We start from the raw sequence: 6,784 nt of genomic DNA on the forward strand, positions 1-6,784 counted from the left end.
TTGAACCCCTGGCTATCGGGAGTTGTTAATATCAGGACCAGAGCTGACTGTGTTTTGCCATCAGTTGCCACAGTGAATGAGCTGTGATTGATTAGTTCTCCAACAAGAGAGAAGGAATCTTTGGGCTTGATAGTGATGCATACAAAAGGTCAGTCTTTTGATGTAAAAGCCCAGAGGATCAGAAGACAAGACAGGAGTCCAAAGAGATAAGAAATAAGAAACACAGAGAGAAGGGGAAAGCAAGCCAAGGAGATTGCATATGGAGTAGAAGAGGTGGTATTAAAGACAGAAGAAGTAGCAGAAAAGGGGGCTAAGAAATGCCATCAGCTCTTGTGGACACAGGGAAGAAAGATGCAAGAGTCAAGCTCAGAGTGGATATCAGTAGTCCAATGGGTGTTGGGGTGTCATGTGTACTTAAATTGTCACACATATACAGGGTGGGGCAAAAGTAGGCTTACAGTCGTGAGTATGTGAAACACAGAAGTTACTCTTCTATTATTATTTATTAATTATTGTATATCTTCCATATGAACCTACTTTTGCCCCACCACATATTTCTGGAAAAATCTTGTGCCAACTCTAAGTCATTTATTTCTGTGTTAATTTACTTCCTCACTTGTGGTTATCTAATGTGTAGCAGAAGTTTGTACTCTTCTCGTCTTATGTGCTCACTGACTTAGATAAAGCTGGTGGGTACTGCTGGTGATGCTGCCAAGCTTAGGACCTAAACCACAGAGCATAAGCCAAGAGAAACAAAGTAAGGGGGGAGGAAGAAAGAGAAAAAGACCATTATGAACATTTCAGTTATCCAGAAGTCATGTATCTAGCCTCCTTAACTATGTATACTCTAGATAAGAACACAGAAGTAAATAAAAATACATCTGATAAGCTAGACAGGTAATGCCAAGGCCACACAGGGACCTTCATGCAATTTACTCACTGTACACTCTCCAGGTTCCAGAGGTGTGGCACCACTTTCCCTTCTCTTGACTATGTCATTGCTCCTGTGTGTCCTCATTCTTGCAGAGTCTGGATAATGCTTTAACCCATCACTCTGGGAGCTGTTACTGGCCTGTTGGGGTCAGCGTGCAGATTGAATATCATTTGTTATCCTTTTTTACAGTGTTTTCAAGATTGTCTTATTCTTATTTTTAAACAAGTCTAACAAGTGTGATTAGTATTTTCTAACCTGATTGCAAACCAGACAGCAAGATAGCAGGCGGAAGAGGTATGTGATAAATGACAGCCAAACAGGTGACAACGGGTGACATTGAGGGAGGGGCAGACAAATTTTGACTCCTATGAACTTCATCTCAAACCAAGAAGTAGGTGGCTCATTCAATGTCAGAGTAAGTGAAAGTGAGATAACAGGAAGAGGATGGACTTTGGCATGAGACAGGTCCAGGTACAAGTTACAGGTAGCTGTGTGGGCAGGCATTTGAGTTATTTAAGCACTGACTGGCCAACACACCTCCTCCCCACCAAGTCACTGTAAATACCACTCAGGGCCTGCTGCCAATGTAAGGATGTGAAAAAAGATCAAATGGTGATGGACGTGTTTTCCAGGCACTTCTCACACAACAGCTCATCTGGAGAGCAGAGTGGTCAAAAGAGTGAGCTGGGTCCCAGTGTCAGTGTCATTCCTTACAGTGTGGCCTCTTGGAGTACCAGTTTCTCCTGAGCTGGGACATAATTAGAGGGCAAGTATCACAGGTGATTGTGAATGTCAGAGGCAATAATTCATATAAAATACTTAATATGGCAATTGCTTATAGTAAGTTCTCAATAAATATTAACTTTTATGACAAGCTGTCTTTCTCCCTCTCAAAAATTACCACTATTTGTCCTATGTCAAGTTTTAGTGAGCTCTCTGACCTATAATTATCATTAAAAAGATAAAACTAGGCCTCAGTCAAAATCAGCTATTCATCATTTCATATTGTCCAACAGAGATTCCTCTCCTACAAATGAGTGACAGATGTCTGGTGGTGTTTGAATTGCCTGTTCTAAAAGTCTTAGGTGTCCATAACCGCTCACTGGCCTCTTGAAGCACTCAATGATTGCTCTGTGAATTCCAGGCCGTAAATCTGTATCGTTTGCATTTTTTTATTTCTCTAAACAGACTCTACAGAATTAAAAAGAGCATAATTTTGAAAGTTGGTGTTCATTAGTATTTTTTATATTTAGTTCCATAAATTGAACACTTTTAAAACTCTGCTCATTGTGAATAATGGAAGAAAAATAGTGCAAAATATGCTAGAAAAATATTTGAGGAAAATGAAGTTCTAGCAATCTCAAAGAAAGTTAATATTTTAAGCTAAGATATAAATGGATATTAATAATTAATAAAGCTAAGTTCATAAAAACTATACTTCACAATAGACCCTGATGGCTTTATATATCATGATAAGTATAAGATACTTTTGGAAAATAATACATTTATTTATTAGAACCAGAAATAAAACACTCTTAAAAATAACCTAGATTTTCCTAGCTCACAAAGAAGAAAGACTCTAAAGGATCCTTTAAATAAGTAATATTTCTTAATATTAATTACATATAGTTTACTTGGTTAACTATATGAGATTAGTGAAGTGTAAATTAATGGGGTTTTATTACATAAGGCAAGTAAAGCAATATACTCATAAAATAAACAATCCAATTATCTTTTCTCATATCATAGCTTTCTAACACCCAGGGCTTTGGTCTTATTTATTTTCAGCTGCACACAGACAGAATTCTATCATGGGAATGCCAGGAGCCTGAGGTCATTAACTCTTCCCACTGAAGCAGGACGTCACAGAGATACCTGGCACAGTAGGTCCTGGTTTCCCAGCATGATTTAAGAGCCTGGGCTCTGGAGTTAGACTGCCTAAGTTCAAACCCTGTTTTCCCCATGAAGGCTCTGTGACAGGAGGGGAATTACTTCAGGTCCTTCCTCCGTGAAGTGAGACTAATTATAGAATTTACCTCATGGAGTTATGGAACAATAACATTTAAAACAGTGCCTGGTACATAGCAAACACTCCATAAACTGTACCTGACCTGGTATTAAAGAAAGTTTACCTACCTTTAATCTCATGGCAACAGGCAACATGTTTAATCAAGTCCTAACTTAGGTTATGAATTCAACTGTACTTACACTTTTCCATATCAGTTGGTGGTTTTGTGCATTGTAAATTATTAAAATATCCCCCCCAGGAGGTGATTTTTTAAAAGTTGTTCTTTGTATAAATGCATTGTTAAAATGCTTTTTTAAAAGTCCCTTAAAACAGTCCCTTTTACTGTATTCTTAGTATTTCAGTTCAGAAGTGGTTTTTCTGGTAATTAAATAAGCACTGGATGACTTTCATGGACTCCTGTAGACCGCTAATTTCTTTGTTGTTTAAGTTTTATGGCAGTTGAAATATCACCCAGAGAGCTCTTGAATTTGCCCTCTTTCAACCTGCTCTTTGCTGGCCATCACCCAACTATTCAGGCCCCAAAGCCCTGGCTTCTCCTAGGTTCCTTTCTTTCCCTCCTGTCCCACATCCACTGCATCACAAGAACTGTAGACACTGATTCTAAAATGTGTCTTGACTCCATCCATTTCTGTCTCTCTCCATGATCATCCTCTTCCAAACTGCCTCCACCTGGCCTCTTGCCTGACTATTGCAATAGCTTCCTGAATGCTGTGCTTGCTTTCACTCCTTTCCTCATAAAATGCATCCTTTGCTGAGAGCCTAAGCTCCTGGTAAAATATGCACCCAACCCTAATATCATTCTTATTTAAAACCCATTCTCCACTGAGATTCCAGACTGATTCTGGTGGAACATATATCTAACCATGACATGACTCTCATTTTAAACTTCCTGGGAGCTTGTCAACACCATTAGAATAAAATCCAAATGCTTGACTCTAGAACACAAGGCTTTCTATGTTCTGACCACTCTCTTATCTTTTCACTTTCATTACCTTCACTCCCAGTCTTCTCATGGCTGCTTGCTTCTTGACTTTCAGAGTTCAGCCTAAACATCACTTTCTGGGAGATGCTCACCTCTTCCATCTAATCAAAAGCATCTGCCCACTCATCATCACATCACCTTTTTAATGTCCGGCATGATATTTATCACAATCTGACTTTTTCTTATTCATTTACTTACTGTTCATTTGTCTACTTGTGTACTATCAACCTTGCTCCCATAAATTACAACAGAGCAGGGAAAGAATGTTTCTGCCTGTCTTACATCTCCACATGGTATCCTTTGTGTTTGACAGACAGTAAACATCCACAAATATATGTTAAATGAATATGTGGAAGATTCTCAGGTTGCCCAAGGGAAGGGGCTCCTTGTGTTCTGACCAGGACCACTTCTAAATCCTTTCAGTTCTTAATCTGTAGCCAGGATAAATTCATTCACAGCCCAGAGTATGTAATGACTTGACTCTTATCAGGAAAGCAGTATAATTGACTATTTCTTTTAGGACTGCATTACACGACCATTATTTCTATACATTTTATTTCCCTTCTCTTAATTTTATTTTTCTGGCCTCATATTAATATCTTAAACAAAATTATCTCATTCACTCACACTAAAACATGGCCAATATTATTACCTCCTTGTTTTCTAAGGGAGAAAATGAAATCTTAGAGAGGCCACATAATTTATAAGTTCAGACTAGAGATGTGAGCCCAGACCTGTGTAATACCAAAGGCTACGGGTTTTTTCTGGCCAGGAGATAGTGTCCCATTAGTTACAGTGGTCTCAAACTTGCCACAATAGCCATTAGTGAGTTGACCAAATAGTTCCCAAACTTGGCTGCTCTATATAATTATTTAGGGATCCTGACTACCCTTAGTTTTGCTCAAGAATCTTCATTTTTAAGGAGCTCTTCAGATTTAGGCACGTACCACTGAGCTAGATAAGAAAAATCAGGTTAGGGAATGTTAAATGTATGTTATCTCCAAGAAGGCCTTTGAAATAATTACTGAAGTTAGTTTATTTGATAGGATTAGAGATCCAGTGAGCATTAGAGGCTGAGGCATGGAATATACTATTTATCACAAAAAGAGCCATAATGCTTGAGATGAGGCTGCACTTGGGTGTGGAGGGCAACCCAGGGGAATTGCTGAGGATAGAAGAGCATTCTTTCAGTGGTTTGAGGTCTTCCAATAAAACCCAACAGGTTCTTAAACCAGTTAAAATATATTCAAAGTAAAGTGGGTGAGAAGGGTATTTTATAGGAGTGTAGGATAACTTAGGCTATCAGAAATGACTTTATAAGTGTCTCTATACTACTCTGAAATCACTAACCCTGTTTTATGATATAATCATAAAATAATGAAAAGAAACCACACATTTGGAGTACTTTTCCTATTGGAGAACATTCGGTTTTGTCAATCCACATACCCCGATAAAAATGCTGCTCCACCACACTTCTTGTTAGCATTGGGTCCTATTTAATAGACAAGATAAATGGCTTCCCACGGCTTAGAAACTAAGGAGAGTCACATCTGGTAGCTTGCACCTGGCTGACCTGTTCACAGAAAAGGTCAATTTAGTGCAAAAGGGCATTTTTTTTTTAAAAAAAAATCAGCTATTGGAGGGAATTGAGCAGCTGTCAGGGGAGAAGATTTCACCCTTTCACAACTTTCCACTCGCTGAGTCCCTTGCTTTAACTGTATCTGTGAGGGCCATGACTCTGCACTTGGTAATATTATTGCAGGCTACTCTTAGCTTCTTCTGTTAGCAGTGCAAAATTAGAAATTCAAGTGTTCCCATATTTCTTATATTGATGTGTTACCCAAAGAGAGACTTAGAACATTGTATTTTGTTACAGCTGAATATAGTATGTTAAGATTGTGTTCTAGTTTTTAATAGATATTATAATATTGCCTTTCATATTTCATTTAGCTTTATTTGGTAAGGTGAGCTTTCTTCAACAGTTTGTCATAGTTTGCCTTGAAAAAATATCTTTTTGCTGTTCCCATATTTGTATCAATAGGCAGTTCCAGGAAACCCATCAGAAGGAGAGGCAAGTTGGGGTCAGGTTATAAGGAATATAGTTTTGACCTCAGTACCGTGACGCTCCAACAGTATCCACAATAAGCTTTTCTGAAACGCAGGAATTAAGGTGTGGTCTTGTATCATGTTTGGAAATTTCAGAGTAGCTCTGCTGGGTGACAGATTTATTAGATGAGATTGGAAGACTGTCTCTTCACCTGACCCTGTCTCCACTCTTGAGTTGGTTTCTCCCTTCTACTGTCCAGTGGACAAGTACAGACATTGAATCTAGGGTTTGATATCATAACTACTTTCTCTAGGTTATCCATTTCAGATGCGGACAATACCATATATATGAAAACTATATTTAATTATATTTTTTAAAAAAACCTCTGAAAAATCTCACTACTTTATTTTTTAACTTTCCTATTTCTCTATTTAATTTTAAATAACCTAAAAAGGAAGGTAGCATTTACCTAGATGATGCAGAGATTTGTCCTCTGGTGTTTATGGCCCCAAACCCTCTGTCATTGATAAACCGAATTTCTAGCTTACCTGGTAAGTGCTGAGATTCCACATCGCCTTATTATGAGGAGACAAGTTCATACTGAAATAACTTTCCTTTCATTGAAAGCAAAACATCAATATCCCCAGGATAGTCTACTCCTTCAAAAGAAAAAGTCAGGGACCTTTGAAACTATTATGTATAATTATTTTATGTTTAGCTAAGGTGCTTTTTAAAAGGCTTCAAATATACACTTTAGATTTTTAATAAAGGTTTTATGTAGAGTTCAAATAT

Source organism: Phyllostomus discolor, chromosome 4 (genome assembly GCF_004126475.2).
Source record: "Phyllostomus discolor isolate MPI-MPIP mPhyDis1 chromosome 4, mPhyDis1.pri.v3, whole genome shotgun sequence".
In the NCBI taxonomy this organism is placed as follows: Eukaryota; Metazoa; Chordata; class Mammalia; order Chiroptera; family Phyllostomidae; genus Phyllostomus; species Phyllostomus discolor.